Source organism: Salminus brasiliensis, chromosome 14, assembly GCF_030463535.1.
Source record: "Salminus brasiliensis chromosome 14, fSalBra1.hap2, whole genome shotgun sequence".
In the NCBI taxonomy this organism is placed as follows: Eukaryota; Metazoa; Chordata; class Actinopteri; order Characiformes; family Bryconidae; genus Salminus; species Salminus brasiliensis.
The window spans coordinates 22,632,080-22,652,122 of NC_132891.1; the positions used below are offsets into that span (position 1 = coordinate 22,632,080).

Below are 20,043 nucleotides of genomic sequence, written 5' to 3' on the forward strand. Positions count from 1 at the left end.
CCTGATGCTTTAAATCTCTCCCACATGGTGAGGTATACAGTTTATTTATTTAACAATGGTATCGGATCGGTACTGTGTATCGATCAATACATTTATGTATTGGTATCGGAACTGAAAAAGGTTGGTGTGTCTGTAAATGTAACATATAGGAAACAGCATATGACAGCATTATTGTAAGGCATTTCTGGCAACTTCACTGGTTTACAGAATATGCCTACATTGATAAATCCCCATAAGTTGCACCCTGATTGGTGAATGTTTAGCATGTCAAATGTATGCTTGAATGTGATTGGCTAATACCAACCACAATAATTGACATATCAAGTCCTCTGGTCAGACTATTATAGAATAGGCTAAAGATGCAGCATGTAAAATTGTAGGTTGACTGGATGAATGGTTTCTAAGAGTTATGTACTATTGACCTCGCTTTCTTGTGACAAATGTCCACCAAACTTGACATACCCCCTCAAAATAATGTGCTGAAAAGATTTTGTTAAAATGGGCTTAAGTGTTCAAAAGGTACAAGTTGACATTATTCATTCTAATTATTATTAATTATAAATATTGCAGGTATTTTGCTACCAGATATGTGAGGATTGGTAAAAAAAATTCTTGAAGTAGGAAGGATCAAGAAATTACCAAAAAAAAAAGAATTTTGTGTGTAGGACACAGATGCTACAGACCAGATGCTATTGAATAAAAACGCTTAATGCTTTCCTGTAACGCCACCATCAGGCCAGTGAATGTCATTTTTCTTGAAGCTGCTGTAACTTGTTTGATGTTTCTGGGATTTACAGCTCTTTATGGCAGGAGTAAACAGACCCAAAGTGTCATTCACAGTGCTGAGGCAAGACTCCAGCTTCTTTCTGGAGAACAGCTCAATAGAACCCCAAAAGTAAAAACTAAAAAAAAAGTAAGCAACTCTGCTAAAGTGCCTTTTTTAACGTAGCGCATCTGTCTTTCATTGGCAGGTGCCATTCGTAATATGGTACGTGGCAGTGGATGGCATTTTCAGATGATGCAGTGGCCACTTCCTAGAGCCAGATGTTGATTAGGAACTGAACCTCCTTACAAAATGTGCCTCAGCTCTTTACGTATTGGATAGGCTTGACTCTGGGCTTAAATTTTCTCGCTAATCGGAGGAATCCTGCTTTGTGAAATGCCCCCCATTAGATGAACAGAATTACTGGATACATTTGATTCATTTTGTTGCTCTTGATGTGCAGCTATCCCACCAATGCAGAGTATGTCCAAGTTACCAAAGCTTTAATGGTGAAGAGCTCTTTCCTGAGGGATGTTGAGGAGAACATTTATGTAAGTTTGTTTAAGAACGATTTTATTATGGTTGATCACAGAAGTGTAGTTGGTGTAATATTGGTGGAGAGATTTGAGTAATTCTCTTTTTATCGTTGGGACTGATATTTTGTGTCTTTGTTTTTTTATTTACAAGGAGCGGACGTGTCGCCCTGCCATGTTACCTGGTATGAGCGTCCCTGCAGGTATGATGCAAACCATTGCCATGCAGAGCCGGTAATTCCAAGACCAGCAAGGATAGACAGGAGGATCTTGTGGTCCACTGTGTCAAAAGCTGCGGAGAGGTCAAGAAGGATCAGAACCGAGGACAGTCTGGTAGCTTTAGCTGCATGGAGCTTCTCTGTAACTGCAATGAGAGCAGTTTCAGTAGAGTGTGCAGCTTTGAAGCCAGACTGGTTAGGGTCCTGAAGATTGTTCAGAGTGAGAAAGAGAGACTGTTGGTTGTAGACGGAACGTTCGAGAATCTTTGAGAGAAAAGAGAGAAGAGAGATAGGTCTGTAGTTGCCGATGTCCAAGCTGTCTAGAGTTGGTTTCTTTAAGATGGGCACGACTCTGGCAGACTTGAAGGCCGATGGTACCTGACCTGACGACAAAGAGCTGTTTATGATACAGGATTTAGAACTCGGAATTTAGAACTCGGAATTTGCAACTCGGAATTTGCAACTCGGAATTTGCAACTTGGAACTCGGAATTTGGAACCCGGAACTTAGAATTTGAAATTTGGAACTCGGAATTCGGAATTTGGAATTCAGAACTTGGAACCCGAAATTCTGAACTCGGAACCCGGAATTCCGAACTCTGTGTTCTCTCCACTGGCTTCCTGTAGCTGCCCGCATCAGATTTAAAACACTGACTCTGGCCTACAAAGCCAAGAACGGACCAGCCCCTCCGTATCTGATGGCAATGGTCAAAAGCCGATCCGCACCAAGAGCCCTTCGAGCTTCAAGTACGGCTCGGCTTGACCCGCCATCCCTCAAAATCCGCGGAAGACAAGCGTCCAGGCTTTTTTCTGTCCTGGCACCAAAGTGGTGGAACGAGCTGCCCCTGGGTGTCCGAACGGCCGAGTTGCTCGCTGTCTTCAAACGCGGACTGAAGACCCACCTCTTCAGAGAGTACTTGGACAAATAGTTCTATGGTCACCTTATTGTATTGTTTAGTAATGTCTAAGCTTGGAGGTATCTTTTGAATTATTAGCCTATTCTAACTAGCTAAGGTTTTCTTGGGTAAATAGCAAAGCACTTTGTAAGTCGCTCTGGATAAGAGCGTCTGCTAAATGCCGTAAATGTAAATGTAAATGTAAATGTAAAATAGATTTTTCTCTTTCAATCCTCATCTATTGTAAAAACTGTATTTTCTGAGTGGAAATAAAGGTTGATTGGTTGATTGATTAGTTGATTGTATTTTGTTTTAACGGCCACCCAGAATGTAATAGCTGAATAAAGAATGGCTAATCTTTAAATTACAGCAGACTTTTTGAGTTTGCACAATTGAAGTGTTCATCAAGTGAACAAGCACTTAGTGAACATTGGCTCAGTTTGAGCTAGATCTCATTTTTCTTTCCTGTTAGAATTTCTGTTAAAGTTACTAAAGTTATCAGTTTTTTCAGAAGTTATTAGTGGGGTCAGTTGGTTAAAACATACTAGCTTGTTCAGTAAAATAAGGTTTAGTCACTAGCAGAACTTATCAGTTACTTTTTAATTGAGAAGGTAAATTAATTTTACAGAATTTTACAAGGCCTCACTCTTAGGAGCCGTTTATAATAGTCCTCTACAGTTTCCTGCCTGCGTTATACATTCAGCAAAAAAGAGTGGTTTTAATTGTTCTAATACAGCATTTTTTCAATGTTTTGTTATTTTGCAGTTTAATAGTACACTAATTTTAATGCATTTTAATAATATAGTGTTTTTACTGTATTTGTCTTTACAGTTATTCTAATAGAGTGGCTTTTTACTGTATTTGTGTTTATTTTGCATTCATATATTTTACACTGTTTTTACTGTATTTGTGTTTGTTTTGCATTCTAATAACATCCAATGTTTTTACTTGATTTGCTGTTATTCTAAAAGTTTTGCATTCTAATATTATACACAGTTTCTTTTACTTTATTTGTGTTTGCAAAAAAATAATTGTTATTTATACTTACTTTATACTTATACTTATATAGTGTTTTTTTTTTCAATGTATTGCTGTTTATTTTGCATTCTAGTAATATACAAAGTTTTATTAGAACAAGTGAAGGACGGTTTTGTTTGCCCTGGTTTGAATTTGAACCGGAGATGTCGTTTGGATTGTTTAGCTCAAGACAGAAGTAAGTATCGAAATGTCATAAATTATTTGATGTGAATGTGACGTGGTGTTTTGTTAATTTAATATTAATTATTTTTACTGTAGTGGCCACAAGGGGCAAAGTAGCCAGCTAAATAACATAAGCTAGTAGTGGCCTGGCTTTGCTTTTATCACAGTTGCCACTTTATTCTGGGGTGTTATTTCAAATCGTATTGTTACTTGGTGTGAGTTGAGGTGAGTGATACGGGAGTTGGTCATTCTTACTAACAGGATTTAATGTGTCTCTCTTTAGATATGCACTGAGTTTGAAAGGATAGCAGCAGTCAAGCTGAAGAGGCAGATTTATTGTCTATTGGACATGTAGGCACCAAAACTGCTTAAACTGTACAGGGTGAGAAGGCAAGCATTTGCAGAGAATATGCTGTACCTGCTTGCTGTAAACAAGTAGTTCTTTGGGCTTTGATAGCGAGTGAGGCTGCCGTCATGCATATTCTTAAGAGAGGTGCATGCAAATACTCTCCTGAGGACCTGCTTGATAAATTTCAATATTTGACTTATTTTAATTATGCAGTCATTCATGTTCTTTATCACAGCTACTGATGAATGTCCAGCTGCTTCTTTGTCTTTTAAAACACTGTTCTGTTTTCTACTTCAGCTTAAATGGTGCTGTGGCACTAGTTTTACACGCTATTCCTCTACGAATTACCTTGGGTGTAATGAGGGATGTAATGAGGCATGAGTTCTTACATCTGTTATTGTGCAGTAGATAAAGTAAAATTTGCAGGTGTATGAAAGCGGATGGTCGTATGAGTCTACCAGCAGTGGTTAAATCCCAGTCAACAGGAAATTCTCACCATTGCTGAGCACAAGTGAGCAAAGGTCCCTTCAGAGTGTTCTTCCAGAAGTGGGTTTTAAAGGGGCTGCGTTGACTTTAAGAAGCAATTCTTGTCTGGAAGCGAAGTGATTTTCAGTCACGAGTTGTGATAAATGCTGGCGGTCCCTGTCAGAGAATTTCCTGGGACTGGGATTTTTACCACTGCTGGTAGACCATTCACAGATTATAATTTTAGTTATTCTACCTCATTTACTTGATGTGCAGGTAGTCATGCCTGCCTGTTCTAAATAAAATGCAGGAATGCAGTATCACAATGCAGGAAGCAGTATCACAATCTTAATGTAGTGTTCAGTGTGGCTTCATGTACTTTTTTCATTTTGTAAAGTCATATCCACATGTTTGAGGATCTGCCACAATATACTTATCAATAGTGCAAAGGTTAATTCATTGGATTATTTTATATAGCATTTGGTTGTGTATGTGTGTGTGTGTGTGTGTATCGTCAGTTTTAAATATTTAGGATTAAAAACATGATTTGCTGCAGCATAAGAATTAAAATGTTTAACTGGCCTGAGTTTATATTATTAAAATAATAAGTAAAGTCAACTTCAATCAACAGATATTATAGTACAGTAAAATGTTTTCTGTAACACAATTAAATGAGTTCAGTGAACTTGAATTCTGAAATCTGTGTGAAATTACAGTAGCTAGAAAAGTATGTGAATTCTTTGAAATGTTATGGTTTTCTGCTCTGACTGATAAAACCCACTCATACATTTTGAGTTTGCTCTGCACAAGAAGAATATGTATGTGAGACTGTGTATGCCTCGCCAAAAAGAGCTTTTCAGAGGAATTGTTGATTTACATAAAGCTGGAAAGGGTTACAAAGTGATTTCAAAGACTTTAGAAATCCTCCAGTCTACAGTGAGGCAAACAATCTACAAATGGAGACAATTTGGAACTGTGGCTACTCTGCCAAGAAGTGGGCGCCCAGTCAAAATGACCCCAAGAGCACAACGGAGACTCATCAATGAGGTAAAGAAACAACCCTGAGTGAGAACCCAAGATTTGAAGGCATTATTGGTACAGACTAACATCTGTGTTCATGAGTCCACAGTCTGTAAAACCTCGAACAAGCAGGGTGTCTATGGCAGGACACCACGAAGGAAGCCACTGCTTACTAAAAAGAACATTGCTGCATGGCTGAAGTTTGTGAAAGAGCTCTCTGACACTCCACAACAGCTATTTCAACTAGCTATTAATTCCAAGGGTTTACTTACTTTCCCACTACCACTTTAAATGTTGAATGAGTGTGTTCAATAAAGACCTGCAAGATCATGTTTTTTATGTTATTATTTTAGGCACATTATATTTGTCAATACGTTTGACTTCACTTGAAATTAATGCAGAACACCATCAAATTCAGTTCAGATAGTTTTTCTTGACACTGTAGATTACTGGAAACGATTATAAATTTGAAACTAAGTAAACTATTACTTGATTACTGAGAATTTAAAAATCATATTTTCCTCAACACACTTAAATACGTTTGGTGCACTTGATTTTTTAAGTTTATCATTTTTGACGTTACCTTACAGTGTAAGGGTCAGACAGGTCGACCCTGGTGTTTTCTGAACGAGCTGTGGGAACAGTTCACACAGTCCATTTAATACACAGCATCTACAGCGTTACTCTACCAACACATGGGTTGTGTGTTAAGTAGCAAACAAGCCGGTCCAGATCTACATCTAACCATCATCACTGTTCAGAACAAGACCTAGAAACTGTAGCGCTGTCAACCTTGCCCTCATGCAACACCTGGAAAGTGCTCCAGCTGTTGAAGAAAGCTGCACTGCTGCTCCTCTCATTTACTAATTAGTGCCCTAATTATCTAAAGTGCCCTTTATCTCCACTGCTCTCCAGTCCTGTCTGTGCATGGAGGAGCTTCTGGACCAAGCATCAATTGGACAAAAGTTTGTGGATACAGACCTATTAGTCTTGAATGGCCTAATGTACCAACTATATGAAGTAGCAACACCTTAGCAACAAACACATAGTACAGCAACATTACTGAGCCACAATCACTATCTAGTTAATGATGAATAAATGTACTGATGGTAAACACTGTATATTATAATTAGCTTAACGATGATCTTAATTACACATGTTGATCAGTAGTGTTGTGTTTATGAGCTCTGAGCTCCACTCACATCTTTCACCTTCTTCTCCTCCATTTCCAGTCTAACTAATGAGGTGACGTCTGTTTCTCTCGCTCTCCACACTGAAAACAGTACTGGGACCTAGTGATGTCACAGTTGACCTGCCCCGCCCCTTAGTTACCGTAGTTAACCAGCTCCATCAGAATTTTGTTATTCCCCAAGGACCAGTTCAAGGACTTTCAAGTAATGAATAAAGGACATCATTATTATTACTGTTGTTGTTCATTCTTAATTAACAATAATGGCAATATAAATATATTCAAATATGTAAAACTGTAAACATAACCGTTATTATTAATAGTAAAATAAATGATATAAATACAGTGTAATAATTGTAACTGTCAGGCCCCCGACTGATTGCTGTACCCCCGGTTGTGCTTTGCTTTGTTTACATTAAAGTCTTACATCGTCCATCCCTGCAAGTGTTTCCTTGTGTTCACTGCCATGTCTGACCAGGCATGACAGGAACTAATCAATTATTTATTATTATTATTGTTATATTATTTTTGAAAACAACTATATCATAAAAATAAATCACATCTGTAATACATAAAGGAAATGATTATTGTAGTTGTCAATATTTATTAATAATAATAACAATTGTAATATTTACATATTTAAATGTGGTAAAATGCCTTAAGATGAGACAATTAGCCTCGTTAATAAGTGAGGAAATGATCGTTGGCTTCTTCTTCTCAGTCTATGACTGGAGCTGCTGCTGCAGATATGATATCTGACCTGTAGGTGGCGCTGCTGTGTCGCTCTTCATCCTGAATCTGTGTAATCTCTGTAAAACTGGACTGAATTGTCTACTTATGTCTCTTTACCCTGAACTGTCTCCGTTTTGTTGTGCTAATAACCACAGTATGAGGAGGCCTGGAAAAAACGTGGTTTCAGACTGACCTAAAGTGACCTTCACCTTTACAAGTTCCATAATGAGTGTAAACAGTCCTCATTTCCCAACGAGAATCCAGATCCAGATCAAAGGATAAGGAGATAAAACACACTGACTTCCTAAAACATTATTAAAACTTCATTAACATGAAGGAAAATACCAGAAAAAGACAGATGTGGACAACATGTGGAAAAAGACAAAGATATAGAATTTGATCTGAAATATGATAAATGACAAAAAAAGAAACTATTTTAGAAACTATGAACTGAAACTCCATCGCAGCATTTGAAGACCATTAATATGCAACATTATGGGCTGTTTAATTTAGACGTCTTATAGACTGTAGTGTCTAAACGATCAACTCCGGCATATATTAAATATAACGGCAGTTTTAAAATGCAGTATTAGTTCTTATCTCCTGGTGTCCGGAACCCTCACCTCACTTGACTTGGAGAGACAATCTGCCTGCACCCTCCCATGAGCCTTTGCAAGGTCTAGGCCACAGAGACCAGCTACAGTTTGTTTCTTTAGTTCCAGTGCATTTACACATACACTTCAAGTGAGGAGTCTACAGATTTATCAATTCTTCTGTTTACAGACATTCTCCCTTTTCATGACTGTCATGAACTGAACTACATCCAGTTTTTTCACATATTTTTTGTTTTGAGATCTGGTTCTTCTCATTCCACCTTCGACCTTGGAGTCAATTTACAAGTATTTCATAGCTTACTTTAAGGTTTTCCAAAATCGGTTAATAGATGCTCTAAATTCAGTTCAGGATGAGAAGATTAGAGAGGATATAACAAACACGAGATAAGGGGTGAAGATAAATTTACCATAGCAGTGTAAGTAAATGTGTGTTCCCCTTTCACTCCCACTCTGAATTAATTAACTAATATATGGTCAACTGAAGTAATTCATAATCAAGATTCATTCATCAATATGCTGTGAAAAAAGCTCTGGCCGCTTAGACCGAGTAAGATCTTCCTGTTGTGAGTATTCTGTCAGACACCTCTATAAGCATAAGTGAACGGTTAGGGTTGAATATTTTTTATGACTTCTACATAGCCTGACATACAAAGAGACTAAATCTATAACCACTAGACTACTATAATAACACACAAAGAATTATTTAAAGTAAAGTAACATCAAATGTTAAATGTATTATCATTAATATTATAAGTGGAAAATAAGGGGTTAAAGACTGCACACACTGCTTTCAGAATATAGTAGAGTATATATGATAAACAAGCTTTGACAGCCCCAGCTTCTCTAAAGCAGGAAAGTACAAGCAGTTGGCGTAATCACTCAGTGTAAACAAGTAATAAATAATAGGAAAAGAGAGTAATCTTGAAACAGGCAAAAACTAAATTGATAAAAGGAAAAAAAGCCTTTAAAAAGTATTTCAAGTTTATTTATAAAACACTTTTCACAACGAGTGTAGTCACAAAGCAGCTTTACAGAGATCTGGTTTAAATACCTAGAATAAAACCCAGGAATAAAAACAATAAATCAATACTGAATTAAGAGAATATGGAAATGCGCCGTTAAGCCATAAAAGATGAAAACGTGAGGGAAATGTTGAAGTTCAGACAGGTATGCATGGTCATGCAGTGAGGTGAGGATGAATCAACACGAGGCTCCAGATCAGGACAGTGGACAGTAGGGTAGTAGAGAGCCAGGTCTGGTGGTACAAGGATGGAACGGCTGGAACTGGGCATCTCAATATATGGTAGAGAAAGAGAGAGAGAGAGAGAGAGAAAACAGAAAGGGGGGGGGGGCAAGGTGTTAGGAGATCCAATACGCAAGGTGGGAGTCAGATCATGGAAAGCTGGAACAACAACAACAACAACAACAACAAAAAGGTTTCAAGCCAATTTAAAACATCTTAGATAAAACAAGGTCTTGGTGTACAGGGAAATTCCTGACTACATAAACATACTCAAAGGATTGGATACAATAAAAATGTCCTTCCCTAAGCTCAGGCCTCTTTTTCTACAGGACTTACTGTACAAATGACACGGGTAGAATTCATCAAGGTCATTACAGTAGAGACAGAATTGTGGCCAAAACACATTTTTAAAGAAACAGACATATCTACCACTCAGAGAATAAGGCCTCGAATGCACAGGATAATACAGCAGCCACCAAACACAAGCACTGCAATCCATATGATCAACACAGAGTCCATAAACATTTTCCATTTACCAAACATGGATTTCTATCATCCTGTAAGACTGGTGTCCTCACCCCTTATTTCAGTCCTGAAGCACTGTGGCTGTAAAAGCTACATAGGACAACCACATCCATTCATTTCCTAAAGTAGTGTTGGTAAGAGTCTTGAACATGAGAACAGCTCAGCCAGTTGAACTGAAACACTTGAAACACTTTGTTTTGAACACAGAAACTCACAAGAGACATCGGTATGATTGACTAACTAAACATTAGGTGGTGCATTGTCCTTGTGTGGAACCAGATTCCAGATTCCAGGGGGGCCTGAAAGGAGGTCAAGGGTGCACAATGTTCTGAGCCATTTTACTCAGAAAGTGTTCTAAATAGTCCAGAGTTCAATCCTGTTCTGGGTGCATTCCCAACCTACAAGTCCATTTCTGTTCCACCACAACTGAAACAAAGTGTCCTGGGTCAGATCTTGTAGGTGGCGGGAAGCGAGCAGTACAATCAGTCCAATGCGGTTGTTCACAGGGTGCTGAGTCAGGAATTCTCCTGTCACAGTCTTTGCCCTTCAGAGCTCAAAGTTTCAAAGTGTGGTGTGTCAGCGTCATCGCGGCGCTAGGCTCACACCTTAGGCTGTGTTGTCAACGTAGGATGGAGTCAGGATGACTGTTTACCAGCCGTTGCCATTGACTCTTCAGATGGTCATATCATCTGATCACATGCACCTTATAATCCTAACAATGGCAGTGCCACTCAGGTCATTTGAAGTAAGAGAACTGTACAGAATACACTGATTATTGATTCTTACAGACTTATTCTACAATAGACTAAGTTCTACACAACTCTACACAATGACAAAGTGAAAGCAGGGTTTTAGACATTTGTGGTAATTAAAAATATATATATAAATAATAATGTAAAATCTCATATGTACACAAGTTGAAGAGAAAAACCCTGAGAGGAACCAAGCCATTGCATGACATCAAGCCATAAATGATGAAAATGTGAGAGCAATGTGAAAGTGTGTGTAGGTAAACAGTCATGTGCACAGCTATGCAGTGAGGCGAGAATAACTCAATATGAAAATGCAGAGCAGGACAGCATATCAGTGGATAGAGAGAGGGAGAGAGGGGGATTAGGAGGAGCGCAGCCAAATAGGGGGGGTTAACAGTGTGAAAAGGCTGACCCAGAATGGACTAACATCAGCACCAAACAGCTCAGCACATGGGGAGAGCGAAGAAAAAAGAAAATTAAGAAAGGGATTTAGGAGTACGAGTAGACTAATGTACAACCTGTAAACGTAGATTAGAAAGACAATAATAATCAGAACCTGTAATCAGAGCAGTACAGAACAGTGTTAGTATGAAAACAGGCTACAGCAGCATGATTAGAATACTAAAAGTGTGTCCAGAACAGCAACAGGACGTTTATTCCAGAGTTGGAGGCTCCTCCTCCAGAGTTGCTTCATCTGAAGTGGGAAACTGATATGTACGTTACCGGTTGTAGGGTATAAGAACTTCTCCAAGATGCTGTGGGGACAAACAATCGAGAGACTCAAGTCAGAAGGAGTATTTTATGATCAACATGGAATTTAACTGGAATCCAGTGCAGGGGTGAGAAAATAGACAGATGTGGTCACAATTTCAAGCTCTAGTGAGCAGCCAAGCCGCTGCATTCTGAACTTATTTAATGACCCTGAGCTTATTTAATGATTTGTATATAACTTCCTACCAGAGCAGCATTACATTAATCCAATCTTGAGGTCATAAAACCTTACAAATATAATACATATCCTTTAAATATTATTTTAATTTTAAAAATACTTTGACATTAAAAATACTGTAATTGCGTGTCAGTGACACAGCAGCAGATGGACAGCTTTGTATATACACTTTCTTTTGACTTGTTTGATAAATTCAATATCACTGGAACTTACCTGGAAGTATTCAGCTATGTCCTTGTGGTGAAGCGTCCTTCGCATCTGTTTGAAGCCACATTACCACATCACAACCAGCCAGAGCTGCAAGTGGACAGACAGCAAGCTACAGACTTTTAGGTGGATTAAAAAAAAAAAAAAAAAAAAACTAGTTGCAGATGGACAGAAAAACAACCACAGAGCTGCAGATTTAAAGACTAAGTTGCAGACAGTCAGAGTTGCAGACAAAACAGACAGACAGTCAGACAGCATTGCAGCCACAGAGATGCAGACGCATAGTCAGAAAGACATCAATCATTGCAGCCAGCAAAGCACAGTTGCAGATGGATACAGCCATACAGTTGCAGACGGATAGTGAGTTTAACATGTTTAACAGTTGGACCAGAGTCCAAACAGAATTAATTGCAGATTTATAGACAGCCATAGAGAGGTGTAGATGGACAGACATCCAGAGTGTGTTGTTGATGGACAGCGTTGCAGAGGGACATACACACAGTCAAACATGGTTGCAGATGTATAGTCAGAAAGACTGCCAGAGTTGCAATCGATAGACAGACAGCCACTGAATTGCACACACATGGCCAAGCAGACAGCCACACAGTTGTTTCTAACAACATTAGAGACTGAGTGCATGTGCGCATAATGGAGATATCTGTCAGGGAGTCCAGCAATGTGTGGGTATCTCATGTAAAATGCATTTTGCAGCATGTAATGTCTGGATAAATGAGTGTAATTAGTTCTATTAAAACATTAACAGCCCCCATCATCTAGCTCGCCTCTTCTGTTTTACATTTATTATAGTCCTATTTTATTCGATTTATTACAATGGTCAGTGGCTTGTCTAAGCTAGACATAGGTTTTAATTTAAACTAATAAGATTATTTTGCATCTCTTCTGTCACATACGTGTTATTTGTATAAAAATGACCGACATGAGCACTATGAAGGACTTTCAATTCATGGATGCAAACGTATGGATGCAGTTACTGCACAGAACCTGGCCCCAGTTTGAACATAAGACAGCTCTCACTTGAACTAAATTTGTCCTCATTTCTGTGTAATAGAAGGGCAGGATGTCATGCTTTGTATGTTTTTTACAGACACTGATATGACCCCTACCGAGTGAAGCATTTCAGTGGTATTTATTTCATGGCATTATTTCCATTTAGATTTACTTTTAATGTCAACCACCTTAACCTGACAAATATTCTTTACAGCTCCACATGACCCCAGATCAGATGATCCAGTGGGGTTGCAACATGTGATTGAAGGCCTATTCTTGGGCATGCAACAGAAAAGGGGGGATCTATATTGAGTAACTGGTAAGTAGCCATGTTCAGGTTGCCTCCCAGACATCATGAACTTGTGGAATTAATTTTTAAATGTGAAATCTGTGACAATAACATTAAGTTGTAGGTAATTTAGGTAATTCAAATACAGTTCAAATACATTTTTACATGGAGCAAAGTGCCCCTTCCACATCGTACACTTAAACCTTTACATAATCTTTATACTGTGTTTATACTCTAGTGAGCATGTTCATGTCAGGTCCGCGTCGCCGTACCCATCCCGAGGGCGGTCCCGAGCCGCAGACCACAGGCTTCATGTTCAAGGACTTTTACGTTGACACCCGATTCCTGTTATCATGTTCTGATTTGGGTCACCTGAGAGCTGGGGTACAAAAGGGGAGCAAACGCTAAGGTCTGGGCCGAGAATTACTCTTGCGACGCCAAGCATTATGTTGGCCTCACGTTCATGAGACTTCTAGGAGAGTCTACGGGTTTCGGTAGTGTATGCTCTATCGGAGCTGTTTCACGTTCAGAGGGAGTTCGCTGTCTGGTTCACTGGTTGGTCGCCAGTGAGATTCGGCGTCCGGTTCCTTTGCACTCTAGTCACGTAAGTTTATCAGCGCCTGACGAGCGCGGTTTGGGTTCCTGTATTTGGCTTCCTCCCTCCGTTAGGGTGGCCCAGCCTCGCTTTGCTCCCTGGCTGCCTACCAGCCTCAGGTGGCCTTCAGGTTTTGCCCGCATTAGTTTGTCACGTTTGTCTTGTTTATCCCTCTGTTATTGTTGCACTCTTGTGTTTTCCCCTTGTTAATTTGAATAAAACGTTATCATGCATCGCACCGTCCCTGCGAGTGTTCACCCGTCCATGTCTAGCTTAGCCAGCATGACAGTTCAATAAAAGAACCCCATTGTTTCTGCACGTTTTCCATTTGATCAGTTCCACTGACCATATAGGTCTTGTTGTACAGTTACATACTGTAATCCATCTTTTTCCCTGTGTACTTTGCCAGCACACCTTTACCTTTTTCTTTAGTATTCAGGACCTCCACAAGACTATCATTTCCAGATGTTGTAGTGAAGAAACTAGCATGAGCAAGTCCGATTTGTAATGTAAGCCAAGAGTGATAGTTGGTCACAGGAGGCTGTTGGCTGGATATCTGTGATTGGTGGACTATTCTCAGTGACACTGAGCTGTTTAAAAACTCCAGCAGCACTGCTGTGTGTCTGACTCACTCGCACTCTCCACTAAGATTTGTATGTGGTGTTAGTTGATATACTATATATATATATATAGGTCCAATCTGAACACTAGCAAAAAACCTGATCTATAATAGGTCTTAAATCTCAGTTAATTTCAAGTTTTAACTGACTATGAACATCAATTTAACCACGGAAATATACAATTTAACAGCACTTATACACAGTATTTACAGTTTCTTTAACAATTAAATGAACTTATTTACAATATATGAAGCTTAATGCATTGTCTGGCATTTAAGGGGTTAACTTTTCAGCCTCACACGACCCTGCCTGTGGCTACACACGCTGAAAAAATCTCAAATAAGAAAAAAAATAAACGTTTTAATGTCCAACTGATATCATTTTTAAGCATAGTCAGTTATCACCACCATAAATCATTTAATACAGTTACACAGAGCTGTCTAAGCACGGGCATGTCCAGCACTGAATCCCACAGAAAATACACGGCTAGTTTAGCATAGCCGGCTAAAGCTAACTCGCCGATGTGAAAATCCAGTAAATCCCAGCTAATGACGCTCCTCTTTCTCCAGCGGAGTGCTCTTCAGGTCCGACAACCCAGCGCTTTAAGTAACTGAAGGCTTAGTTAGATATTACAATGACTTTTATCACATAAATCCAACCTTTCTAACTTTTTTACACTTTCTCCTCCAGGGAACACCACTGCTCATGGCGGCTGCTTGACCAGAAAGGAAGATCTAGGTCAAGGTCAGCCGTAAATCTAACTAATCACCTTATTGGCTGGTAGGTGTAACGTAATGCTTAAATATGTAAGATAATCTAAAAAAAAAAAAAAAAAAAAAAAAAAAAAAATATATATATATATATATATATATATATATATATATATATATATATATATATAAACTTCTGGACTTAATAAAGTTTATTTTATCCAAAAAAACGTGTCTGTATCTATTTACATTATTTTCTCAATTTTTCAACGAGAAAAACAGAATTATCATGAAACACATGAAACACATGAAAACTGTAAAAATGATTGGTCCACGCATGCGCAGAATCGACTCAAACAGAGCTAGTTGTGCGCTAATGGCGCCCCCTGTGGAGAGTCTTAAGATCACGGAAGCCATTACAGCACAGTGTGTAATAAAGACTGAATAAATATTTCTAAAGAATTTCATTTTTAAAGCATAAAGGGAAATGATATCACTCTTCAGTGTAAATTAGACCTTCCAGCAGTAAATATTCACTCAGCTTCTAGTTTAAGGAAACAGTGGCGTAGGGTTCAATTAAACTCCTCACACCACCCAACCTAACCCCTTTTATGAGACGTATTTTATGTTAAATTAAATATAGGAAATGTTACACAAGGAATGACAACAAATATTTACCATCTCACCTTGAATGTCGCGAGAAGCGCCGGGAAGCTCTTTATACAAGGAAGCTGTTACTGACATATAATGATCGCTAGATGGCGATTCTTCCACACGTCATTCAGTTGGGTGTAGAGACTCTCGATATGCCGGGTGAGTTTAAACTGTTCACTGGACGTTCCAAAATAATATTATTATAATTAAAAGATATTAAATAATAATAGTAATAATAATAATAATAATAAGGACTTCCTGTTTGTTTCTGTTCATTTGTGTTGATTCATTGTTCATGTGTTTCACCTGGGACTGGGAGTACTAAAGGAGCGTAGTTCCCTTTGTTCACTGCCGTGAATTGACTCTACTGGAATCCCTGTGATGCTCTGGGATTCCTCACATGTTACCGCCGTGTTCAGGTCAGCTCTAGTTTTGCGGCCCATGTTTAGGAGAGATTCTCTGTCCGACTCGGAGGCAAGCCAGGTACGTTCGCTTCCTGCTCAGGTTCCATGGTGACCCAAGTTCTAGGCAGTAGGTTCAGATTAGGTTGGCCTTGCTTTCTGGTCTGGCAGCTGGTTCCCCCGCTACCTTTGTTTGTACACAGAGCTCGGCTCTGTCCTTAGTTTTGTATCTCCCCCCTCTGCCAAAGCGAGGCTTGTGGCTTTGTGTTTATACCCCTTTAGTTCTTCCCCTCGTTTCACTCTCGTTTAGCTCCCTGCTCCTCCCAGTCCCAGGTTTGTTTTGTTTGCCATCTGATTTGCGTTTTGGTTCTGTTCATGGTTTTGCCCATGTTGCTGCACTTTGCTTTTCGGATCCCGTTGTTTTGTATTTGGTTAATAAAGTATCTTGCTTCGATTTCCATCTCTGTGAGTGTTCATCCCTTCAGGTCTGGCCGTACACGCCATGACAATAACATTAACAGGTGAACATCATTCTTTATTTTAGTTCATTTATTTTGATTTTCATTTGTTGTATTTAATAAACATTTACAGTGAGACAAAAAGTATTTAGTCAGCCACTGATTGTGCAAGTTCTCCTACTTAGAAAGATAAGAGAGGTGTGTATCTTTCATCATAGGTACACTTCAACTATGAGAGACAAAATGAGGGGAAAAAATCCAGGAAATCAGATGGTAGAATTTTGAAAGAATTTATTTGTAAATTATGGTGGAAAATAAGTATTTGGTCACAAACAAGCAAGATTTCTGGCTCTGACAGGCCTGTAACTTCTTCTTTAGGAAGCTCTTCTGTCCTCCACTCGTTACCTGTATTAATGCCACCTGTTTGACCTTGTTATCTGTATAAAAGAAGCCTGTCCACAGCCTCAAACAGTCAGACTCCAAACCTAACCATGGACAAGACCAACATTAGATAAACATTAGAGCTTAGAATGTTGGGCTGATTTAAATACAATCAGGGTCATAAGTATTTGGACAGTGACTGAATGTGTGGTATTTAGCTTCAGTACACCACCTCAGGGGATCTGAAAAAAGTAGTCACACCTTGGCATCGCCTTCCACACTTTCAGCTTCCTCTGGTTTTTCTGTTCTTTCTGTCATTAGCAGTGCAAGCTGTTGTAGGAACCTGTGTGATGAGTATCACAGATCTGCTCCTCAAGGGTTGTTTTAACAACAGCAAGATTTATTTCCTATAGAGATGGTACATTTATCCTCTGAGGTGTATTTTTAATAAATTTGTCTAATATTTTTAACTGTACATAATTATTAAATATACATATTTTAGTTTCAGGATTTGAGGAATCGTTCCTCTGCAGGTCAGTACGGCCTCAGGAGGAAACTAGTACCTACTAGACGGCTGAAGTACTTGGAGGAAGCCTCTGCATTAGTTGATGTCATCACTCATGTTTCTCGCACTAACCAGGTTTGTGCGTGGATCACGTTTCCTGTCAATGTTACCATAGTGTATATTTACAGGTAAAGCTGCCTAAATACACCAGTAAGTAGGAAATGATGATAGACTAAAATCATTATATGAGAGAACGCTCCCAGCAGGAGAGTGTAAATCACCATGTCAGTGTAAATATGAGCTAATAGAGGTAATAAGAAATCATTTTATATATTTATATATATTAACACCCAAGTAAATCCTCAGATTCAGAGATATATAGTAATGAAGTAGAACTACTTCAGTACTGTACTTAAGTACTAAAATACTGTATCTGTATCTACTGGAGGATTATTTTATCTCCTACTTCCACTTTTACTTCACTACATATTTTGGATGAGTTTAATACTTTTACTCTGTTAGATGTTTATGTGCTGCAGCTGCAGTGAGGACACTAACGCTAGAGCTCTGTAGTTTATTCCGAGATGGAAGAACCACTAGAAGAAACACCACCTTCCCCACCTTCAAATACTCGTATGTGGCCGAATGGCCAGAGATCTTTTAGCTGTAGTCTAGTTTACAGAGAGTGAAGCTCAGGGTTTTAAGCTGCTCTCCTCACTGCTTTTACAGATGAAACTCTTGTATGTGGCAGGTTGAGTCAGTTCTGTTCAGCTTTCTCTCTTTTGGGCGAGTTTGTTTAGAGAGTTAACTGAAGACTCGTGTTCATGAACTCCGTCTTCTACAGTTCTGTCCTTCTACTACAGCCAGAGGAACTGTGACAGTCCTTACGTCTGAGCATTTGAAATAATAAAAACAGTGATACTTAGACTTTTGACTGCTTTCTGTAAGAACTACAGAACACAAAACTGTACTTTTACTTTCAGTACTTAAGTGGAAGTACATAAGTATTGCATGTAGTTACTTAAGTCTGGAGCTTAAAGACACTTCTGCTTCTACTCAAGTCACTTTTTTGATAGAGCACTTGTACTTTTACTCAAGTCTGGGTCTCTAGTACTTTCTACATGTCTGCTGAGATTGTATTTTGCACGTGAGAAAAACAGATTTATCATAAAAAACACATGAAAGCATTTGTTGGTGGATTGTGGGTCCGCGCTTGCGCAGATCACATTTGGATGGGTAGCACAAATCGGCAGAACACCAGTCTTCTGCGGAATGGCTGAGGAGAGGTGCGTACAGCTTGAGCTCTAGTTCTTAAACTGTTTAAAGAGTTAAAACTCATGATATGCTTAAAAGAAGAGAAAGCTTTAGTGAAAGCAGACTCGTTTAGCATTGATTATGAATTGAGTGTCAGACTTCATGTTGAGTCTACAGGCTTCATGTTCAAGGACTTTTACGTTGACACTCGATTCCTGTTATCATGTTCTGATTTGGGTCACCTGAGAGCTGGGGTACAAAAGGGGAGCAAACGCCAAGGTCAAGCGTTATGTTGGCCTCACGTTCATGAGACTTCTAGGAGAGTCTACGGGTTTCGGTAGTGTATGCTCTATCGGAGCTGATTCAGAAGGAGTTCGCTGTCTGGTTCACTGGTTGGTCGCCAGTAAGAGTCGGCGTCCGGTTTCCTTGCACTCTAGTCACGTAAGTTTATCAGCGCCTGACGAGCGCGGTTTGGGTTCCTGTACCTAAAGGTGCACGTATTTGTCACTGTACAGCGAAATGTGTCCTCCGCATTTAACCCATTTGGTAGTGAACACACACTCACACGCACACATGTGTTAGGGGCAGTGAGTACACACACACACACCCAGAGCGGTGGGCAGCCAACTCCAGCGCCCGGGGAGCAGAGAGGGTAAAGGGCCTTGCTCAAGGGACCAACAGTGGCAGCTTGCCGAGCCCGGGAATCGAACCCACAACCCTGTTATCGATATCCCGGCGCTCTAACCGCTGAGCCACCACTGCCCCCACAAAAAGATTGGACGCTTCACGATTTTGCGTGTCATCCTTGCGCAGGGCCATGCTAATCTTCTCTGTATCGTTCCAATTTTAGTATATGTGCTGCCATAGCAAGCTTCCCCCCTCCGTTAGGTTGGCCCAGCCTCGCGTTGCTCCCTGGCTGCCTACCAGCCTCAGGTGGCCTTCAGGTTTTGCCCGCATTAGTTTGTCACGTTTGTCTTGTTTATCCCTCTCTGTTATTGCTGCACTCTTGTGTTTTCCCCTGTTTATTTGATTAAAACGTTATCATGCATCGCACCGTCCCTGCGAGTGTTCACCCGTCCATGTCTAGCTTAGCCAGCATGACAGTGAGTATCGGTTGAATGCAGTGGATTAAGGTTTGGCCTCTATACAACCTTAATATCTTGTACAGAAATGGTCAACTTATATGTAAAAATAAATAGTAATATTTTAAACTGTGCAAAATAATTAATAATAATAATTAAACATTTGAATTTTAGTTTCAGAATTCAAGAAATCATTCCTCTGCAGACCAGTACAGCTTTAGAAGGACAATAGCACCTACAAAACGGCTGACTTGGAGGAAATGTCTGCATTAGAGCTGCTACATCGAATCTATAAAATTGATAATAATCGATTATTAAAAGTGTGCTTCAACAGGCGTGTTTAAAGCTGTACACTGGAAATCAAAATTAGAGAACAATGTATGAACACTTGATTTTTGCAGAAATAATGCAATCTTCATTGGTCAACATTTG

The 20,043-nt window shown here is 39.4% G+C and overlaps 1 non-coding gene across 1 annotated transcript; it reads right to left on the bottom strand.

Moving 5' to 3' along the window:
* Positions 1-19,297: 19,297 nt before the first annotated feature.
* LOC140534960 (U6 spliceosomal RNA) lies at positions 19,298-19,399 on the bottom strand. The gene has a single exon (XR_011977500.1). It is a non-coding gene; the product is annotated as a U6 spliceosomal RNA (small nuclear RNA).
* Positions 19,400-20,043: the final 644 nt, after the last annotated feature.